General features: G+C 39.0%; 1 protein-coding gene across 10 annotated transcripts in view; it reads left to right on the top strand.

Annotated features, from left to right (window-relative positions):
• The first annotated feature begins 509 nt into the window (after positions 1 to 509).
• ADGRF1 (adhesion G protein-coupled receptor F1) overlaps positions 510 to 18,923 on the top strand; it is a 91,776-nt gene continuing 73,362 nt past the window's right edge. For 9 of the 10 annotated variants that reach the window (XR_007401153.1, XR_007401158.1, XR_007401155.1 and 6 more), the window contains exon 1: positions 510 to 660. The gene's annotated coding sequence lies outside the window, so the exon portion shown is untranslated. The remainder of the gene's footprint in view (positions 661 to 18,923) is intronic. The other variant, XM_049092139.1, reaches the window with a different exon arrangement.

Genomic DNA, 18,923 nt, shown 5'->3' with positions numbered 1-18,923 from the left:
TATGGTATGTTTGCTTCATGCTGTAATCTGGTAAAATACATTCCCTGTTAGCTTTTCCACAATAACGTTCTCAGGGTGATATCATTTGCCCCTGGCCACTCTAACTAGAATGGCAAGCCCTCCCTCTTTTCCTCTCCTGCTTTATTTATTTTTTCATAGAGCTTATGACCGTCTGGCATGTCATCCCCTGTCCATGTATTTGTTTATTTTCTGATTATCTCTTTGCCTATCTAAAGATATAAGGTCCATGAGAACAGGGGTTTGGTCTGTTTTGCTCTTTGCCACATTCCCAGAGCTTAGTAAATGCTCCATAAATAATTGCTGAAAAATAGCTTTTGCATTGAGTCAGCTAGGAGAGGTTAAATGACATTCTGCGAGGCCTTTTGTTTTTTTTTTGTTTTGTTTTTTGTTTTTTGTTGTTTTTTGTTTTTTGTTTTTGGCCTTTTGTGTTCCAAGTTGGTGTACTTTTTATCATGTGCTGCCTTTTGGTTTTCTGTAACAGGAGCCCAAAGCCCAGATTTTAGGAATCTGAGGCCACAGATTTGCAAAGCTGGATAATGGAGGAGCCCCCACTAGAACCCAAGTCTTCTGGAATTTAGTTATTCAGACTGGATTCTGTTGCCATGGACAAGCTAAGGGTGTTGCTCCACTAATACAAAGGTAACATTTAGGTTCGAAACCGTCCTCTTGCTTTTCCCACTGTGGCCCATTTGCCTCTCAGTTGGTTCATGGGTCCGTAAATGCACCTGGGGTAGAACTCAGCATTGTTACATTCCACACCGGTGCCCATTCCACCTCTGTTAAAAACATGGCACGTAGGCACAGAGCTCGAAAGTAGTTACACATGGCTACTCAACCATCTCTATCTGGGCTTCTTTGTGGGAAGAGGTTCCGTCTACACCTTGGAGCAAAACATTGAATCAGTGCAGGCATTAAGCCCTATGGAAGTTGAGAATAGATCATTTGTCCTCTGTGTGTCTTTTCAGGGTCATTTGACGATTCCTTATTCATCTTCTGCTTCACCACGGTTTTCTTCTTTGCCCACACCTGGCTTTCTTCTTTGCCTCTCTGCCTGCTCTCTCCCGAGAGCTGCAAGTAGCTGCCAGGATTGAAAACACCCAGTGAACCCCCAGGAGCTTTGGTTGCCAAGTTGTGGAAGCTGTAGCAATCATTCCCTTATGGCCGTTCGCTCGTAGAACCCAAGAACAACCAAATACATCAGCTGGGAGCCGATCCTCATGAGCAGATCTTGGTCCAGCTTCTATCTCTGAAATAGCTTGCTGGGGAAGTCTTTCTTTTGAGAAAAAACACATGTTTATACTCAAACAATGCAGTTCAGCATGTTCCTCCTGGAATAGTGCTGGAGCCCGTGAGCCTTTTGTACTCACTTGGTGGATTTGTTGCACTGGACTCACCTTGCCCTTCACTGGTGGCATGAATTTCCTTTCTAAGTTCTCCCTCTGCTCTGCACCTTAGAAGTAGACAAAAACAGACTGCCTAATCAACTACTTGAGAATTGCACCAATTAGGCAGAAAATAAATGAGGGATTTTTTTTTTTTTTTTTTTTTTTTTTTTTTGGTCCCTGGATCATGAGGCCTCAAGTGATTGCAGAGTTTAAATTTAAATTTTCCCAATAACTTATCACATTTCCATGTTTTTTTTTTTTCCCTTTAGAAAGGTAGTATAAAGGGAGGAGAATCAATGGAAAGAGCTCATGAGTTTTGGAATGTGGGTTCAAATCCCACATCTGCCATTTATAGTCTTTGCATCCTTGAGTGAGGTGGCTAACTTTTCGAAATCTCCTTTTTTGTTTCATCTGTAAATCAGGCACAAGTAACAATTATCTTGCAGAACTGTTGTTACTGTTTGAAGAATGTGAATATAGAAACTGACAGTGCCCAGAAGATGGCAGGGTCTTCATACATTGCAGTGAATAGCATTAATTATTATTAGTAGTATTGTCAAGTACATACTGTGTAGGTCAGGATTAGGGTAGCCACAGTCTAATGCAAAGTGAGAGAAAGCTGGGGGAAATCTTCCTAACCGCTTTCGTGTTCCTTGGACAAGTCAACCTGACTGGGCCTTTGTTTTTAATATCTTTAAAAGTGGGGGAAATGCCATTCTCCTCACTTAAAAACCAGAGAATTGGTATTTTGGAGAGCGCACTATACCAGACACTGTACTTGGTTTTCCTGAAATGTAACCTTTCATCTCACAACCCTGGGCTGTTGCTCAGAGTTTACATGTAAGGATCCAGGATCTCAGAAAGGTTGAGTAATTTAGCCAAAACCATAACACTAGTGAGTGGCAGAGTTGGAATTGGAGCCTGGATTTTTTTGACATTCCTTTACACATCATTTATAAAATGAAATATCATATTAAAACTTAATCAGTACTAGGTTTATTAGTACTATTTTTGTCAAGGTCTCACCGATTATGTTATAAATACAGGCTAGGTGATTTGGATACAAAGAAAACAGGAAATAAACCCTGGCATTGAGAGACTGAGACTCTCTTAAGGATCTTATGTTCTTTGGCACATAAAACTTACCTTCCTAAAATAGAAATAATGTTCTCACTAGAAAAAAAAAGACATTTAAGAAATGTAATTAGTATTTCATTTAGAGAAGGAGAAAATATAAGACAGGCTACCTCAAAGTGGTGTGCAGATCAAATGAAAGAATATCTACAAGAGGAACTTGAAAAATAAAAGACATGCTTTAGGTATAAGGTGTTGTTCTCTATTATTATTAAAATCTACTATGCATCTATGATGCTGCAATCCCTGCAGAAAGAAGACCAAAAGACAGTACCCCCTGTAAGATGAGGTGCAAGGAGTGTTGAGTAAAGGGTAGAACACGAAGAGCCATAAGGGTTCAGAGAAAGACCCACCATGGTAATGTTCACATATTGTCTAAAACTCAAAGATTCCTAAAGTGAAGGACCTTGGAGACAATTCACCCTCATGGTATTTGAAGTGTACACCTAATGTATTTGAAAGGTTCTTTTATTCTTAGATAAACTAGTTTATCTTGGAATGGTGGGGGTAGGTACCAAGGGTACAGATAAGTTTTATCTTACAGAGAGGAAATGAAGTTTCCTGATATGCTCAGAGTCAGATAGAGTGAGGTAGAGACCAGATATCTTCAAGTTTGGTTAATGAGAGTGGAAATGAAGTTAGAGCCAATCCCTCCCTTTAATAGTGATGTGACTACAAACAAGTTACACCGAACATTTCAGAGCATCTTTTTCATCTGTAGCAGAAGGGTAAAGAACAAAGCATCAGTGATGTCATTGGGTTGGTTTGGGGGAAAGTGAAATAGCACAGTCAAGCATTCACCTTGTCTGGTATAGAAGTGTGTTTCTTTCTACCACTTCTGTCAGTTGTGGTCATGAATTTAACTCCTTCTTTTCCCAGCAAAGGCAATAAATAGCTCACATTTTACAGTGAGAAATATTATACTTCTCTCTTAACTGGAATAAAAGTGTAACCTGCCTCAAAGGCTGGGCCGGTGGGCTTTATTTATGTATTTTCCATAACTGTAACAGTGCCTGGAACTTAGAAGGTGCTCCAAAAATATTTATGAAGCTGAAAATATCCACAGGTTGTTAATCAAACTTCATAGCTCTCCATCTGCCCTATGCCATTTTCACATTAGAATTATCAACCCAGTATCATTTGAGGGAGTTCTGTTTCTGATTTGGTTAAGTAGTTCCTATTGAACCAACTTTCATAAAGATAAAAACTGTGAACTCAAGATGAAAGATATTGAAAAAAATCCAATTACCTGAAGGCACTAGAGAGTGAATATAAGCAAACAGATACTGGAAGTGAGTCGATTCATGGACAAAGTGGAGGGCACTGGGTATAGTCTCCTCCTGCTCCTTTTTCTAATAGCTGCCAATCTGAGGGCAGACCCCAGTCTGTGGCTTGTGGGGATAAATAGAGCAAGTGGAAAATGATACCTTACTGGCTGGGAAAAGTAAATCCTGAAAAGGAAAGGATCAGAGAGGGAAAGCCCCAGATTCTAGATTCTAAACTCTGAATCATGCATGTACAAGGAATAGACTTGAAAAGAAAAAAAAAAAAACATTAATACTCTTCAGAGGAACATAACAGAATCCAGATTCTCTATAACATATTTTCATAATGTCTGGGATATGATCCACAATTAATCGATGTATGAAGAAACAGAAAACATCATCTATATATAACCCCCCAAATCATAACATTCTCTAATATGGAACTTATAATGTATGTTGATGTAACACATATTAGAACTATAGCATAAGTAATGTGGATTTCTGTATTTTACATGAAGTAGTGCAATATGAACTTGAAGTTGGCTTTCACAAATTAAGAACGTATATTGTAATCTCTGCAGCAAACACTAAAAACAGTGAAATAAGTATGACTTAAAAGTCAAAAAATAAAGTAGAATTCCAAATTATCTTCATTTGGTTCAAATATGAATCCCACTGCAAATGTTCAGACCCATTCAACAGCAGTCTCAGATTATAGTCACAGAACAAAAGGGTAGCAAAATCCAGATGTGAACATCCAAAACAGTTTCCCAGAGACCTGATTCCATCTGGCCTTAATGAGAACAAGAAAGAAAGAAATAAAAATCAGAAGGCACATCCCAGATTTAAAGATGTGAACAAAAAGCTGGAGACATGTAAACAAAAATGGGCAGAGTCACTGGAAAGGAAGTTGGGAAATGTGTAAGAAACTCAGGGTGCTGGTGCTTTAAGCCTGATTCCTGCAGCTGGTTGCCCTAGGACTGAGAGAAGATTGGTCAGGCTTTGAGAGGTGAGTGCCAGTAACAGCCAACCACAACCAGCATTTTGGATTAATTTGGGTAAACAAATGGCTAAGCATGTTGCTAACTACATTTCTAAGATATTGCTGAAAGAAGGAAAAGAGCAAAACAACATTTTTTGGCTCTCTCCAATCTGTTGTTTTTGCACCTGTGTTGGTGTGTTGCAAAGCAGAGGAAGTTGCACAACCTACTTGCCACCAATCCCTCAGTTTATTCTCAGACCACATACTCAATTAGTATGCAATTTCCAAGTCAGCACTGGTTGTTTCAAAATTAATAGCTGTGAGGGAATGAAGGTGCCTGAGAAGCCCATACTAAGCCAGCCCCAAATTCCACATTATTTTTGTCTAAACAAGTTGTCTTAATGCCTGAAAAAGTTTGGGGGATACAAGTTAAACTGGTAACTTCAAACCATGTATTAACATATTGGAATCTCCTTCATATAGTTTTCTAGAGTGTATATTTCTGACTCAGTCCTAAAGGTAATTAAGTCTTGCTCTGATTCTAATTCAGCACCCATAGGAGGAAGAATTGCTAGGCAGAGTGAGAACATAACCCTTTACAAAAGAATTATGATTTGAGGGTGCCTGGGTGGCTCAGTCGGTTGAGTGTCTGACTCTTGGTTTCAGCTCAGGTCATGGTCTTAGGGTCTTGAGATCAAGTCCCACAGCAGCCTCCATGCTCAGTGGAGAGTCTCCTTGATATTCTCTCCCTCTCCCTCTCCACCTGCTTGTACTTTCCCTCTCTCTCCAAAATAAATGAACAAATCTTTAAAGAAGAGTTATGATTTGAGAGAGAACTCCTTATTGGAGCATGTGGGAGTAGGTAGAGAGGGCTGATATAAATAGTAAAATAAGAATGTGGATAGGGAACAAGGTGGTGGTTGCCAAAGTGGTGGAGGGATGAGGGAAACAGGGGAAGGGAATTAAGAGTACAAACTTCCAGTTATGAAATAAATAAGTCACAACGATGAAACGCAAAATGTAAGGGACTGTAATCAATGATATTATAATAACGTAGAGTGACAGGTGGTGACTAAATTGATCATGGTAAACATTTTTTAATGTATATAATTGAATTCTTATGTTGTACTCTGGAAACTAATATAATATTATGTCAACTATACTTCAGTGTAAAAAAAAATAAAAACACTCTTCTGGAAGTTTCTACTAAAGGGATCCCTGGGTGGCGCAGCGGTTTGGCGCCTGCCTTTGGCCCAGGGCGCGATCCTGGAGACCCGGGATCGAATCCCACGTCGGGCTCCCGGTGCATGGAGCCTGCTTCAGCCTCTGCCTGTGTCTCTGCCTCTCTCTCTCTCTCTCTGTGACTATCATAAATAAATAAAAATTGAAAAAAAATATTAAAAAAAAAGTTTCTACTAAAAAAATAAAAACTTGGGCCTTCGGATTTTCAAGGAGACACAAGAGATAAAATACTGGCTGGCTACATGGGCTATTGTATTGTTGGGTTCTCTTAAGGACTAGACTGTGTGTAGAAGCCCTAAGTGAGAGATGCTGTTGAGACTGTGCAAGTGAGCAGGAGCCCTAGGGTAAGGTCAGCTGAATGAGGCACAAAATTTGAGGGAGTGCCAAAAAAAAAAAACCCTCAAGAATCGAGACTCAAATAACTAAGAATTATTTTAATCAAAAATACAAATTTTAACACAATACTTAATCAAATTTCATGAAAAAATCCACAATGAACAAAATCTCAAAATTTTACACAGAAACAAGCTATTGCTCTTTGCCTATTTTACAATCCCGAGTTACTCTGCCATAGGGACATTGTTTTTCATCAGCTCTGGGTTCCTGGAGCTGTATGCTGTTGCTTTCCCACAGCAGATATCTGATGGTTGATAATGGTGAGCAAACAAATTGGGCATCACACAGTCTTATATAGAGATTGTCTTTTTTAATTGTAGAGCTTTCACCAATGTTTCCACTTTGGCTCAAAATCTGGGAGGATGTTTCGGTAAATGTACATAGGTGTGCATGTCTCTCCTCTGCCTCCGGTTCCAGCGGCTCAGCCTGGCATACCATAGTGCAGGATGCCACAGACCAGGGAATAACCAAGAAATTTTTACTGAAAGCTTGCTTCGTGGAGGGGCTTTTGAGAATTCAGGACGAGTTGATTTATAACTGAGGGTCTGGGGAATAGTTAGTTGACTGCAAATTCATAAGATTGAGGACCCAGCACAAAGGAAACAGAATTCCGTGTGATAATAGAGTCCAGACGGTAGAAGAGCTCTGGCTGAGGAGTCCACCACTAAGCCTAGTCCTGCCACTGACTTCCTGTGTGATACGCTGCATCAAACCTTTCCTGAGCCTCAGCTTGTAAACCAGTACAATGAAGAGCTTCTCACGCTTGTTTCAGCTGGGAGTCCCTTTCCAGATAAATCTTATAGGGTGGATACAGGCAAAAGTAGACCTGATCTGGTTGAACTTGGGGTGTGAAACCAAGACCCTCACCTGTTCAGCTTTTCCTGATTCCCCACAGGGACCTTTATGGAAACCTCCTCCACCATCTCAGAGCCTTTTGAGCATAGTTTGGAACACTGTATGAGGGAAACATTGATGTCAATTCTAGTTCTAACATTCAATTCTTGCCCAGAAGAAAGCTCTGCCTGTATTTGCGTGGTGACAATTTGACAGTGAAATGTTTACTCATGTTAAGCAACCAGAGGAGCCTCCAGCCTTTGGATTGCACTTTGGGTGTGCCCTGTTCTGTTTCTGGGCTCCTCTAGCCTGCTGGGCCCATGGAATTAGCAGAAGCATCAAGGGGATTTAGTCAGCCTTGCTATGGCCAGGACAATTATACAGTGGAGTGAGGCACACTGCCAGGATTTTAACATGAAGCAGGCACCCCTGGGAACATTGACAAATGACCAGGGGTTGTCTACACATGGCCAGGAGCCAGCAGCAGCCAGCTGGGCCTTACTTCCTGATGAATGTGACAGTTCCAGACCTCCAAATGTTCCAGAACTGAGAGTGAATGAATTCTAGTGGTATTCAAAACAACAACAGGGTCTTTGTCATCTTTCTTAAGATTGTTATCCTCTTAATTACGTTGGCCGTTATTCCATTGTTACAGATCTTCAAGGACATAACAGCCTACTCTTAAAACACAGGTAGCAAGGAAGCAACAGGAACTATATAGAAAGGGAAGGAACCCTAGGGTCTGACAGGTCCAAGTTGGAACCCCAGTTCTACCTCTTACTAGTTGTATGCTCTTGGTCTGTTTTTTTTTTTTCAACTTGTCTGAGCTTCAAATTTCTTAGCTATACAATGGAAATAAAGTGCCAAATAGGGCTGTTGTGAGCACTATAAATGGGATTACATGAATAAAATGCTATTAGTAGGTTTTAGCAGGTGCTCAGTAAATGTTCCTTTCCTTTTTTTCCCCCCTGCAACTGTCATCTCCTTAAAGAAATAGGTCAAGAAAAGTTTTATGTTTTATTCAACTCTGAGATCTCTTGTGTGGGATTATGCTGATTATTTTTTCTTTTTCTATGTTCCAAGTTTTCTATAGGTGAAGGATGCTTGAAATAGTCTAGTATCTAAACAAAACTGAGGTTTAGAAGCAGAATAGGATTTGCATCCTTGACAAAGTGCTAATTTCATTAACATGTAAAGGGCTTCTAGAAATTAACAAAAAGAATAATAACCAACAATCCAATAGAATTATGAGTGAAGGAGAAGAATGAAGAATTCGGGAAATAGAAAATGCAAAGGACTCTTAAAAATGTAAAATAATGCTTATCTGAGTAAGAAAAATATAAATTCAAGCTACAGAAAGATATCATTTTCACCAATCAATCTGTAAAAGTACAAGTTTGAAAATATGTTCTGTTGGCAAATATCTTTGAAGAATCTTGTACGTTTCTTTGTCTTTGAACAATCTTTGAACGATCTAGTACGTTTATATGTATTACAGACATAGCCATGCCTGCGAACTCATATGGAAAGATCTTCAAGATATAAGTAACTAAATAAGCCGTGTATGTTAGAGTGTGAAAAATAACCTACCTTTTGTGTAAAGGAAGACAAAAAGGAAAACTTGTGTTTATATTATTTGCTTGATACGCAACAAAATCTGGAAAGATATGCTAAGAAAAGTGGTGGGAACTGGGCTGATGACAGGAGTGGAAAGACTTTTCATCACACATATTTTATATTTATAAAATATTTTATATTTTTATATTTATATATATGATTTTTAATTTTTTTGAATGTAGCCCCAACTTAAAAGTATTTTCAAAAAAAGGTATGCTAAAAAGAGAAGATGGAGAATTTTATATGGCAATCAATATCGACCAACATAGCATGTGTTAGTCTCTAATCAAATAAAAAAATAAAAAAATTAAAGACAACCACCTCCCAACATAGGAAACTTTATTCCTGACACACAGTGGGTAGAGCAATCTTTTAATTTGCTACAGTTCTGATTCTACTGGAAAGTTTACTTATACTTCACCAAGGCCACATTCTATCAGTGCATAATTTTTATAACTTTCTTTAAATCTATGCATTTTATATAACATAACATTGATCCATAAGAATGCATATTTATTATTATTAAAAACCAATAGCACATCATAATTCCATCACTCAGAATAGTAGCGGCTTCAGAATTTTTGTGTTGGAAGAGCTTAAAGACAGTGAATTGGTTGGAAGTCGACAACTAAAGAGGCGTGTTAAAGTTTCATTTGTGACATTTCCTTTTTAAAATTTTTTAATTTTTTTAATTTTTGAAACATTTTCTTTAAATGAGTCATAGTGAGTCTTCTCAGAGGGTTCCACCCTCAGGCAAATCACCCCCAGTCTTTAAGCTATCCCAGCTGATAGCATGGAGAACAGAGATAAACTGTCCCAGAAAAACCTTGCTCAAATTGTAGATTTTTAAAAAAATAAATGATTGCTGTTGTTTTCAGTTACTGAGTTTGGGGTGGTTTGCTACACAGATCCCAGATCCCTTTTATCCATCCGGTGTATCCATCCTCCAGCTGCTGTGAGTGTGGACTGCTAACAGTTTACAGATGCTCCCTTCTCCAGAGAACTGTCCTTTTCTGGCTGGAGTTACAAGGGAGGTTATGTCCAGCGCCCTCACCCTAAGGCCAGCCTCCAGCCAATGACTAATTGGTAAGAAAAAAGTGGTCCCTTTGCCTCAAAGCAGAATTGACTCTATGGTGCAATTCCCAATCCAGTGCTTCCTGGGGGATGAGGCTAAAGCTAGTTCCCCAGTGAGGCCACATCCTAGTCTAGCTCCTTTTCCTGCCCAGTTCTCTTCTGTCTCTTTCTCCTAAGAGCTTCCTCAATGTATCACATGTGCTGTAATCCTTGTCTCAAGCTCTGCATCAAAGTGCTTGACTTGAAATAGGCACTAATGGAAGTTTTAAGAAGTGTTGTGGAGAAATCTTTCTAAGCCATTTCTTGGTGCCTCCACTGCCCAGAGATACCTTTATTATTATTTTTTTGTGTGCATGAAATTATCTAATACCTTGAAGAGTATGTAGTACATTCCCTTGGCAAATAACACTCAATAAATGCTAGCCATTGTGGTATTCCTCTAGTGCTGTATCTGTATTTAATATCATATCTATTTATTAAGCACATACCATGTGTCAGGCACTGTTCTAACATATTTCATGTATAACTCAAGTAGTCCTCATAGGAATCCTATCTGGTGATTACTATGATTTCAAAAGAAGCCACTGAGCTTTGGAGAGTTTAAGTAACTGATCCAAGGATGTGCAGCAAAGAAGTGGCAGAGCTGGATGAGTTATACGTATCTGCATTATATTTTAGTCATTATTTCACTGATAACCTCTTTGTGGCCAATTGCTTCAATGTGGGACTGGATGTTTTGCTGTGTTAAAGAATTGCAAGTGTGCATAGTAATTCACTCCACCTGTGACTATCTCCACCCCATCCTGGGAACTGCCCTCCTCATAATCTCAGATGGCCTTTCTTCCTGGAATGGCCACCATCCTTTAAGAATTACATCAAATCTCATCTTTCCATGAGTTTGCCCTGATTTCTATTGTATTTGCTCATCTCTTCTTTAAAGACCTGTTACAGCATTTGCTGGATGTCTAAGTCATTTTGGTCCCTAACAATTTTCAGCCACCACTGGCCCAGATACATTGCCTTTTAATAGAGGTTATGTTTACAGATGGACCTGTTTTCATTAGCTAGACTACAAGCTTGTTTTCCTTTTTTTCATTTTTTAGACATATTTATTAGAGAGAGAGAAGGGGAGGAGGAGCAGAGGGAGAGGGAGAGAATCTCAAGCAGACTGAGAACCCAACATGTGGCTCGATCTTATGACCCTGAGATCAGGACCTGAGCTGAAGTCAAGAGTTGGATGCCTAACCACCTGAGCCACCCAGGCACCCCTAGACTGCAAGTCTCTTAAAGACAAGATCAAACTTATTTGTTATTTCTCTAGTATCTTATACAGTGCTTGGCACAAAGTAGATTCTTAATAAAAATCTGTTGGTTGGTTAAATGAATCAACAAACTATTTCATGGGTGTGTGTGTTTCCTGTTTTTTTGTCTAGATTGTAAGATTTCTCAGGCCCAGACCTGCTTTTTCAATTTCTTTTGTGACTTCATGTTTAACAAATTGTAGGTTCAGGGCAGAAAGTCCATGAAACTAAATTGGAATTGTCTGCCCTAAAGGATTGGTCACACTTTGGTCTTACTCTGAGAAAAGGACAGCTCTCTGTCATAGGGAAGCAGTCCCATGTAACATCCTACATGGAATTAGAGAAATTTTTAATTTCTAAATTTGTTGCATGGCCAACCCTATGTTTCCATAACTCTCCGTGTGACCAAATGTCCTTGACTTAACCTTCTGGGAATATATAAACCATGAGATTCAAAGAGAGATGTTTGTGGGAGTAGGGGATCATGTGATGTGGAATAATCTTTATTTGCAATTCCCTGACTCAGGAGTGATTTCTGAGAAGTGGCAAGAGGTGACTCTACAGAGAGCCTTGCCGGCCTCTACAAAGACAAGACTTTATATGGGGATGGCACTCTGCCAGCCTGACAGGAAATAGAAAACAAAGGGGCAGCTGACTCCAGGTCCTATCCGGACCAGCACCAGGTTTTTACAGGCTAGTTTTTAGCATAAAATGAAACAAAATCTCCTTCAGGAGTTGAAAGCTGAGCTAAAGGAATACTGGAATGTCCCTTTGTACTGGAAGACTGAATTTGCTTATTTCTATGAATAAAAACTAAATTTTAAAATGCATCAAAAAACTTACATTTCAACATATCTCAATGCACACTTTATCATCAAGAACTATCTGACCCTCCCCAAGTTTATTTTATAAGCATACATGATCAATATTGGGGTTTGTTCACAGAAATATATATTTATTTTCAAAGAATAGGAAAAAGATAGCGAGGTACAGGGGGTTTAGGAAGGTTCATTATACTTTGGAGAATATTTCAACCTTGCTCTTCAAATGGGGCGCTCAGATAGGTTCATGTTCAACCTCAAGGTCATTATCTGTACACATTACTTTAAGCCAGAAAAGATGAGGGCTCTTTGGGTTGGGGTCAGGATTGGGATAGGGTAGGGAGAAATTCTGGGCATCCACAGCTGTAGGAAGTGCTTGTTCTCTGTTAATTTTGTTTACTTAAGAAGAGAAAAAGAAGTCCACATGTCTCTTTGAAGCCCTGTGGGACTGTTTTCACTGTGAGCACACAGAGAAAGCCCGTGATTGTTCCTGGAATGCTGGTCTCACCATTTATTGTCCTTGGATTAAAGCCTGCTTTGCATTTGGGATAAAGATTCATTCATTCTTGTGCCAAGAAATAAAGAATTCTATTGTCTTCCTGCCCAAATTGTTCCAAGACAATCTTTTTTCTGAGCCTGACAAGCCCAGATAGCATCTTGCTTGGCTCCTTGATCTGGTCTCCAAAGGAGATGTTATGCCCTGTTTTGTCAGAGCTTTTCCACCACAATACCGTTACACAGAGCAGACCTGTTCCCCTCAGTACCAGGTGGCTCGCTTTTTTTCACAAGGATCTTTAACAACCGCTGAGGATTGCCAGATCAGACTTAACTATAATTCTCCACCATAAGAATGGTTGTGTCACTTGAATAGCCAGAGTGATGATGAGCCCTTGGTGGTTGCTAACTCAATCCACAGGGAGAAATGAGTGTAACTTTTTGCATGCTGTGACATGCTTTATCCCAGAATATTCCTTGATTATTTGCAAGAACAAAGGCCAATTTAATTAAAATGAACATAGAAGTGTGAAAAATAAAGGGCAGAGAAATTGAAATAAGTTGGTTTTCTCTTTAGAGGAAAACCACCCCCAGGTGGGCCTAAACAAATTCCTTTTTCATGTCTCACAGAATGTTCTTGTCCATATAGAGGGTTTAATTCCAATCATCATGACAGTGGTCATTTGTCACTTCTACATCTGCCCTTCTGAACTTTCCTTACTCCCCTCAAGCCTTTGCCAGCAGACCTGCTGGCCACTGACCTGTGAGAGAAGGTTGAGGCTGTCTCCCACCACAAGCCTCCCTCTCTTCCTCCAGTTTCAGACAAAGGCAGCCTTTTCCCAGTGTCTTGCTGGTCCCTCCTCTTGTGCTCTTCATCCAAAGAGTCTTGTCCAGGAGCTTGTTTCAAGTTATTTCTGCTTTGTATTGTCATATCCTTTTCTCTATGAACTGGTCCATTCCCATCTTCTATGAAAATGCTCAGGTCTCTCTTATCTTTTACAAACATCCTCTCTTAACCTGTCTTTCTCCCCTTCTTCTCCCAGTGCTTTCCTTTCTCTTCCCTTCCCTTTCCAGATAAGATCCTACAAAGAATCCTTTCTATTTGACATTTGTACTTCTAACTACACCTAGCTACTACATTTTTCATGACTGTGGTTTCCACTTTAGACTCTCAACCTCCCCTATGACAACTTTCCCAGGCCCAGCCCACAATTCCAATAAAATGGTCTGGTATAGAGCACTCGATACTGTCTAATTGCTAGAAGCAAAGGACTCCTTTTAGTCTCACCTTGTTTGACATTTATATAACACTTGTCTCCATTAATCCCTTTTTTCCCCTTTTTTTCTTCTTGAGATTCTGCTCTTGGTTTCCATGATACCAGGACCTACTAATTCTTCTGTCTGTCTGTCTCTCTCTCTCTGACTATTCTTCTCTACTCCCACCCTCAAATGCTGATGTCCCTTATGGTCCTTGGGTTTTGCCCCTTCTTACTCTTTTCTGGTCGTTTATTTCATGTCCATGGTTCCACCTTCTGCCTGTGTACTGAGTACCCCCATATTTATATCCCCACCTTCAGACCTTTCCCCTAAGTTCCAACTGCTTCCTTCAAGATCTTTTCCCCTAGATGTCACATGTAGGGGGCTCAGACTCAGCATACTCAAAATTGCACTTATCTTTCCTATAAAGCCAGTTCTTCTTTCTCTTCCCCCATCATCCATCTATTCATTCAAGTCAGAATCCTGTGTGTGGGAGAGATCATTATAGCTTCTTCTCTTTCCTTCACTCCTATAGCCAACCAGTTGCCGGTCTTATAGACTGGACCTCCTCAGCATCTGTGATATTTATCTGTTGCTCTCTTTTTTCCCCAGCTCCTGGCTTCCCTGGATTATTAAAATGCTCTTGCTTTCAGTTTTTCCCTCTGTACCCATCTCCCACAAAGCAGCTGAAGTGAATTTCCTTCAGTAGCTCCCTATTGCTTGCAGGATGAGAGCTGTACTCCTTAGTGGGCCCAATGGAGCCGGATGTCATGTCACCCTAAAGTCATGTCACCTTTAGTGGGCCCCTAAAGCCAGATGTTTCTGCAGATTTGCCTTTCACCAGTACCTCTTGTATTCCACTCACCACACAGACACATGCTCTACATACACATTTTTCACCTTTTCAGAAGGATGCTCTTTATTCTCTGCTCTCCTTCCTCATTTCTTTACTTGTCCATTTCCTCTCCTTCAACCCACTTCAAAGCCACATTATCTACATATCTGTTTTAAGACCTGATTCCAGGGTTATTCCATCTCTGAATACTGGGAGGCTTTTCTTGACTAATACCCATCTCCAATTCCAGGAACAACAGTTCTTCCTTTGAATCTTTCTACATTCTTCATCCATGGAATCTCTAGCCCTTTATTACCAACATTGTTCATTTCTGCTTCAGCACTTATTACAGTGCCAAAACCAAATAAATGTTTCTCTAAGTGATTGCATAAATTCTTACCATTTCTAATTGGACAAGTGTCACCTACAAATCTCAAGTATTAACAACCAAGGAGTTTTTTTCCCAGAGGACAAATCTGCTATGAGAAGGGAAATAAGGCCATTTGGCTTACCCAATATTTTTAATAATCAAGAATGTGGATTTTCTCTTATTTAGCATTTCTGAAGTGTTTACAGAGTGTTAGGAAGCACAAAAACATACCCTGCTGTTAGTCAAAATTAAAACAGCTCTGTCAAGGTAAGTGCTTTTACGGTTCTTTAATATTTTAAAAATAAAATGAGTTTTTTGGTTAGAGAACACTTTTGCAATTTGAATTTCAAACTCTTGCAAATGGATTTGTATTTTACTTTTCTGTACTAGCAACACAATTAATTTGAATACGGACTGTACTGTTTTACTTTTTATAAGCACAAGTTCACTCACTGGTAGTTGTGAGGAACACATCCTTAGGTCTACCTATAGAGAATATTTGCCTACAGGTAGCAGAGGAAAGACACGTCATACCTGCTATAATTTACTGAGCATTTACTCTGTACTCAGCACCTTCTATCTATCATTTGACTTTACAACAACCTCTGGATGCAGGGGTTCATTTATAAAAGAAGAAATTGAGACTCTACATATGCCATTCAGTGGAAGGATTCCTGCCCAGCAGTGGATCTTTATCAATGGGTTTTGGTGACATCATTGTACAGAATAGGGTAAGGAGGCATAGGTGCTTGCTTGTGAATCCCTGTCAATCACTGGCCTCTAGTACCTGCAATCATCTCGGGTCTTGCTCTACCCTGGAATTTTCAACCTTCTACAACTACCTAGTATAAAGACCTGGTTGCATCGTTCTGCTGTGATTGTTTCATCACTAGTTTTCATGCTCCCTGACTACCTAAGTGTCAGTTTGTTTCATTCTCTCAAATTCAACACCTCTGAAATTCAATTTGAGCCAGATACTGTTTTCAATATCAGATACTAATCTTCCAATCTTATAAACTAATCTATATTAATAAGTAATTGGAGGAGGGTTAGAGAATCTCTAAATTTCCCATTCATTTTGAAAACTCATATAAGTGTGTTCTTGAAACCATGTCATACTGTGCCAATGTTGTTTACCCAAAAGATGAGTCTTAGGTACATTTCATGGCATGAAGTGGGAAAGGGTCATGTCACAGCTGGCTCAAAGATAATTTAATTTTTGGAAAGTAGGAGACCTTGAGTTGGGAAAAATCCTCAAATTAGCTAGTACAGTGTTCTTCAATAGAAATATGCTAGTCCCATAGTTACATACATAATATAAAACTTTCTAGGAGCTAAAAATTAAAAAGAAACAGGTGAACTTAATTTTAATAACATACTTTGAAATCTTCTGTGTATTTTACATGCTGGACTAGCCACATTTTAAGTGCTTTATAGCTAAAGGCTACCCTATTGGGTAATGCAGCTCTAGAATCCCAGGGTAGAAAGAAAACTCAAAGTTATCAAATCCCACATCTCTTTGAGGGATGAAACCCATGGAGACTTAAGTGGCTGCACTGCCCATGGGTGAGCACATTAGTAACAGAACTGCTTCCCGACATTGGGATGCTCTGACCTCTAGCAAGTTTTTGAATGCTGATCCCCCAAGTTTAGAGAGAACAAACCTAATACTCTTTCACAGAAGAACCTTTCAACTAACTTAAGAAGACCAATGTGACCCCTGATCTTGTTCTTTCAGAAGGCTTCCCTAATGTTTTCAACTGCTCTCTGTGTGAAGTAGAGGATTTCCAGAGTCAGAGGACATAGAACATGATTATCTCTTAAGTGCTTTCCAGTTCAAATGTTCTATGACTCCAAATATTTAGCTGCCAACTTAAAGACTGTGTATATAGTAGAAGTGAAAAACTTCAAGGGAAGAAATAGGCCACGTAAATTGATGAGTCATGTATTTCTGTCCACATGTTAGAGGATTTAGAACCAATTGAAAGGAAAAATTGTAATGTTTCTGTCTAAGTAGCTTCTTCTTGCTATAGTTCTTAACCCTCCATGTGATACGCTTTCTCTTTTGGGAGAGAAAAGAGCCCTTCAACTGGTCTATCACTTAATCACTCCCTACGCCATCCACAGATTAGAGCTCAGCCCCAAAATACCTCAGAAAATAATGTATGAGTAGTCATTTATTAGTGTGAATTCAAGCTAGTGAGCTTCTCTCCCAAGGATAATTGCAATTAAAAACTTATCTCTAATTATAGGTATTGAAGAGACAGGAAACTTCTCATCCATGAAACCAATGATAGAGATTCAGCTATATCTTATTTTAAGCAAAAAAAAAAAAAATCACTTTTAGGTCTTCAGTTTGTCTTATAGATTGAACAAATATCATGACTTAAGCAGAGCAAACTTTCTTCTTTCACTTTATCTAGGCTTCTTATCTATTTATTCAACAGCTGATGGATTATAAAAAGGTCACTACCCCCAGATTATGGTAAGTCCAGCAGAAAGAACTCAACCAAGAACTTGGGATGGATTTGCCCAAATTCTTCATTGCTACTGGAATAACAGTTCATATTATTATGGTGAACACAAAGATGGAGGGACTTTTAGAGTTGGAGACAGGAATCACATGTCCCTTACCCTAAAGGAAATACTTGACAAATTTTTTGCCAAATACATAAAGAATATCCCTTATTTTTTGTAAAATTGATGAATTCAGGACAATTTGACACATAAATTCAGGGATGACATGTGAAAGCTCTTATTAAAGTTGGTTATAAAATCTTTTCAATAATACCATCTCCTTTTTTTTAAAAAAAAAGATTTTATTTATTTATTCATGAGAGACACAGAGACCTAAGCAGAGAAAGAAGCAAGCTCCCTGTGGAGAGCCTGATATAGGACTTCATTCCAGGACCCCGGGATCATGACCTGAGCCAAAGGCAAACGCTCAACCACTGAGCCACCCAGGTGCCCCAATAATATAGTCTCCTAAAGGACTTTTAAGAGATAACTTTATTTACAAAACACAATCAACCTTTGCAGAAACACATTTTTTTTTTAAAGCAGACTTAGACCTACCATTAGTACAGCATTTTTCTGTTCTTTCATCCCAGAATTAACATTCAGAAAACTCCCGGCAACTATCTCAACATCAACGACTTTTTGAAAAATAGTCCAAGAAGGCAGAGACCTAAATAAAGGAAGCTACAGAATAGTTTTGAAAGAGAAGGGATATGATATAGGGCAAAAGGATTCACTCATTTATTCTCCAGCTCTTTTCCAGAAGGGAAAAAGAAAGAGAGAGAGAGAGAGAGAAAGAGAGAGAGAGAGAATAGTGGTAAATCACACTCTTGGATTGTGTTTTCCAAAGATGGCCACAACATCTCCCATTCCACATGCCTTTCTATAAAGTGAGCTTGTTATGCCTTCATCAATAGGTGAAGTCTAATTCCCCTCTGCTTGAATGTAGAATGGTGTTATGACTTGTTTGGAACCCACAGAACTGAGTGGAAGTCAGTTGCATGTCTTTTATTTGTTGTTTGCTTTCTTAAAAACTTAGTGAATTTACCTTGAATTGCTGCATGATGTGCTCATTTGATTTTTTTAATTAGCCTTTTTATTTTGATATAACTGTAGAATCACAAAGGGTTGCAGAAAACAGAGAGTTCCAGTATACTATTAACTCTAATGGCAACTAAATATATTGTAAAACTACAGTTCAGTATTGCAGTTCATTCAGATACTGACATTGATACAGTCAGGAAGATATAGGACATTTCTATTACAAGGATCACTAATGTTGCCTTTTATAGTCACATCCATTTCCTTCCCATCCATACCCTCTTCTTAAGCCCTGAAAACCACTAATCTTTCTCCATTTCTATAATTGTGACATTT

Source organism: Canis lupus, chromosome 12, assembly GCF_003254725.2.
Source record: "Canis lupus dingo isolate Sandy chromosome 12, ASM325472v2, whole genome shotgun sequence".
Lineage (NCBI taxonomy): Eukaryota > Metazoa > Chordata > Mammalia > Carnivora > Canidae > Canis > Canis lupus.
This window is presented reverse-complemented; position numbering and strand designations above follow the sequence as displayed.